The sequence below is a fragment of the Abrus precatorius genome, unplaced genomic scaffold, assembly GCF_003935025.1.
Source record: "Abrus precatorius isolate BTA unplaced genomic scaffold, Abrus_2018 Scaffold7, whole genome shotgun sequence".
NCBI classification, from domain to species: domain Eukaryota; kingdom Viridiplantae; phylum Streptophyta; class Magnoliopsida; order Fabales; family Fabaceae; genus Abrus; species Abrus precatorius.
The window spans coordinates 9476410-9480916 of record NW_020874417.1 but is presented as its reverse complement, the minus strand read 5'-3'; the positions used below and the strand labels follow the sequence as shown (position 1 = coordinate 9480916).

The 4507-nt window shown below is 34.9% G+C and overlaps 1 non-coding gene across 1 annotated transcript; it reads right to left on the bottom strand.

Moving 5' to 3' along the window:
* Nucleotides 1-3374: 3374 nt before the first annotated feature.
* On the bottom strand, nt 3375-3481 carry LOC113874015. Its single transcript, XR_003506077.1, has one exon. It is a non-coding gene; the product is annotated as a small nucleolar RNA R71 (small nucleolar RNA).
* Between the last annotated feature and the right edge of the window lie 1026 nt (nt 3482-4507).

The window sequence follows — 4507 nt, the reverse complement described above, 5'->3', positions numbered from 1 at the left end:
TTAGCAACTCAAAACTTAGATACTGGTTTCCTATTTGAATTAATTGGAACAAGTGCAATTAACTTTTAAATTCTCATGCAAGATTAAGTAAATTATATGAACTTTAATCCCTAGTTCTTGGAATTAAGCGAACCTAAAACCTAAGACAGAATTAAGCAAATTGAACTATAAAACCCTTGTTAAGAAAGGAACTTGGATTGAATTAAGCAAACAACCTCCATTCGATTTCTAACCTAGTTTTCAAGAGATTAAGGAAAATAATATCTATACAAAGAAAAATTTGTATCAACAATTAAACCTAAACTTTAAGAATTCATTATAAACCACACCAACGATTAACCCTCAAAAACTTAGCTTTCCATCAAGGTTGGATTTAGCATTACAAGCATTTAATGCATAGAAAAATAGAAAAATGGAGTAAAAGAGGAAAATAAATGAAAATCCTAAAGTGGAGTTCTTGGAAAGCCGCCTAGAACTGCTACCCTAATCCTATGAAAGTGAGGAAATAAAAAATTACAAGAAATGGCAAACAGATCCATATCCTATAAGTGAAAATCTATTTATAGTAAGGATAATGCTTCATGGAGTGATCACTTTGGCTATTGAAATTGTTTACGCACAGCTCCATGCACTTTTTCTTCTTTTTAGTATTTACTTTCACTAATGAAAGTGATTACGCACAACACGCGTAACTAGTATGACTAGTGAAAGTAAACACACGCCACTTCATTTTTTTGAGTTGGCTCTGAAGTGATTAATTTCAGTGTTGGGAGTAATTACTTTCACGTGAATCTTGGAAAAGCTTGCTGGAGTGATCACTTTAGGTGCTAAAAGTAAGTACTTTCACCTAATTTTCTCTGAAGAGCTTAAATCCCATAGATTTTGTTCAAAAATTTCTGCGCAATTATTCTAGTGAGCAAAATTGCAAAAAATAATTACAAAATTAATGTAAATTGAACCAAAAACAAGAAACTTGAAATAAATGGCATAATTGACATTTTTATGGTATTTACATTTTTTAACTTCATTTTTCTATTAAAAGTCAATAAAAAATATAAGTAAAATATTAACAAAATATGGATTCATCAGTCACTGATCAATGCTTTAGGAAATCTAAACCTGCAAAAATATGTGACTTGACAAAATATACAACAACACGAGCATCATCAGTACGAGTGGCCTTTGCCTCCACCCATTTGGAGACATAGTCTAATGCTAACAAAATATAAACAAAGCCAAATGAAACAGGAAAGGGACTCATAAAATTTATAACCCTTATATCAAACACTCACAAAAAATAAGAGGTAGTTGGGGGCATCTCATTCCTGCATGAGATGTTTCTAGTCCTTTAGCATCACTTACATGTCTTAAAGAAGGTGTATGCATCCCGAAACATGGTAGGCCAATGTATTCTAGAATCTAAGATCTTCTGGGTTATACGCTGAGGTCCAATTGTCCATCATAAGCTAAAGAATGGCTAAACCTAAGCACAAAGTAGAACTCAGGTTCAGGTATACATCATCTGATGATCTTGTTGATAAGTCTATAATTAGGCCCTATTTTACAGCCTATATATTTATATTTGACCTTTATTTTATTTGGATTTTACACTAATTTATATATTAATTGTGCAGTTTGGTATAAAGAGGCTGTAAGTGGATGTTAGGTGCATTTTGGGCCTAAATTGATGGAAGATTAGAGCTTCGTAGCAGTCAGCATGCCCAAACCCTTTCAACAAGCACAAAGGTGCTGCGAGCCTATGCACAGTTGTGCTTAAGGCCTTGCACGACCGTACTCATCTGCAGAAAGCCCAATTATGAAGAGTCTTTAGGGTTTTTAAACCCTATTAAAGAGGGAGATGTTAGGCATCGGAAGGGGACCATTGGACATCTAGTCTTTTGCTTTTGGATACACTTTTTATCTCCTTTCTCTTGCACGAGATCCTTGACACATGCTTGGCAAGACTTGGAGCTTCAAGCGACCGTACTTGAAGACTGAGAACTCATCTCATTCTAGTTTGCTTTTCTTTATGGCTTTGTTTATGATTGTTTCAGCTCTTTTCATTAGCATGAGTAACTAAGTCCATAGCTAGGGCTATGGGAACTATTGTTCATGATTTTATAGGATGTTGATGTTTGAATCTAAATTTGATTTCCGTTCTGTGATTAGATTTTATCTTAATGCGCTTCTCTCTTAATCTTAATTAATTATATCATCAGGCGACCGTACCTCAGTTAATTAATAGATCTATAGGGTAAAATGAGACAAAGGATTAGGTGGACCAAACCAATCTCTCTCTTTTAATCGTTATTAAATTAACAAGTTCATAAGTTCTTTAAACTTTCTTAAATTGATGTCTTGCATGACCATTGGGTATTAATAGTATTCATATGAATGATTGGTAATCACAAGGAAATCGGATTTAGAGTTAAACGGAAAAATAACATAAAAGATTGAATTAGAAAACTCATATGCCCAAGGTTCCCTCCAATAAGTTTAATCAAGACGTGCATTGTATTCCTTACTCTTAAATTTATAATTGATTTTATAAATTCTTATTTTAATTAATCTCATATCTTTGAAACTCAAACAATTAAATTAGAAAATTCTTAGTAATTAGAAAAAAATCCTTGTGGGACGATATTTCGGGAACTTAATTTAAGAACCCTTTATTACTTCTCGATGGGTATACTTGTCATTTGAACAAGTTTTTGGCACCGTTGCCAGGGATTGCTTTTTCAATATTAAGAAAATCTCAAATTTAATTGATTTGAGCAATTTGTATTTTATTTTAATTTAATTCTGTTTTGTTTATTGTTTGATGTTTCTTTTATATTTTATTATTTTTATTTTTATTTTTTATTTATTTATTATTTTATGATTTCTTTTAATTTATGCTCACTCATTCTAAGTGTTCTACAACTTATTTATTTGATCCAGAGATTGAAAGAATAGTTCATAGACAAAGAAAAGAAGTGAGAGAGCAAAGAATGACAGAGGAAAGGAGATCAATTCAAGATTACATGACACTTACTGCTAGAGGCACCCCTGGAAGAATCGTGACCCCTAATGTGGAGGCAAACAATTTTGAATTGAAACCAACACTCATAACCATGGTCCAATGTGGAGGCAAACAGTTTGGAGGCATGCCTAATGAAGACCCCAATTTCCATCTGACAAAGTTCCTTCGATTGATAGATACCATAAAATACAATGGAGTCTCCAATGATGCTATTCGACTCCATCTTTTCCCATTCTCGGTATCTGAAAAGGTGATTGACTGGTTCGCCTCACTCTCAGCCAATTCCATCATAACTTGGAAGGATCTCATTGAACAATTCTTGGTAAAGTACTTTCTCCCATCAAGGTCCTCTAAGCTTATGATGGAGATATGTTGCTTCCAACAATATGAAGAAGAATTCTTATTTGAGGCATGAGAGCGGTTTGGAGAGCTTTTGAGGAGATGTCCTCATCATGAGAAAAGATCCAAATAATGCATACAAGCTAATAGATGAGATGACATCTTCTAACTTTCAGTGGCATACTGCTGACTTTTACGACATCAAGAGGAAAGAGATTGCCCCAGTTTACCAAGCAGAGAGCAACAACCCACTAATGAACCAAATAGCAGCCCTTGAAAAGCAACTAGAATCTTTGATGAAGGCTTAAGACCTACCTGTAAGAGCTTCTGCAAGCTCAGAATCTAAGCAAGAGGAGGCAAATTTCATGGACAATCATAGTTTAGGGTGGAGGAGTAATCCTCCTAACTCTTAAGGAAATGGCTTTGGAAGTCAAAATTCAAGTATTTATCGCCCTCCTCATATGCAAAGTGAAGGAGCAAGACCAGAAGGGAAAGAAGCCCCTAGATCCCAGTCTAACTTTCAAAAACAAATGATGCAATATGTGCATTACTTGAATCTAAGTTGGACTAACATATTGAGGGAACTGATAAGAGGTTCGTAGAGGTCAAATATGAAATACAAGCTAACTCTTCTAAGATGAGTGCACAATTGGAGCAAATTACGAACCTTCTGAGTCAAAAAGTGATGGGAAAACTGTCATCTCAGCTTGAACCTAATCCAAGGGAGCAATGCAATGCTATCACCCTTAGAAGTGGAAAGAAATTACAAGAATCGTAAAACAGAGGCACATGCATGCCCATGATGATTCTACATGCACACCCATGCTTACTAATGAGCACGCCCCTGCTACAATAGAAGCACGCCCATGATAATGATCAAAGCACGACCGTCTATCACTATGAGTAAGACCATGCTTCAAGCGAAGAGCCTGAAAAAGAAAAGAAGGAATAGACTCATGCTCAACCAAGGCCCTATGAACCTAAGATACCTTTCCCACAGCGGCTGCAAGGTCACCCTACTTATGATAAAGAGTTCCACAAGTTCTTGGACTTATTGGGAAAAGTGAATATCAATATGCCTTTTATTGATGCTATTTCCAAAATGCCCAAATATGCTAAATTTTTAAAGGAGATTTTGACCAATAA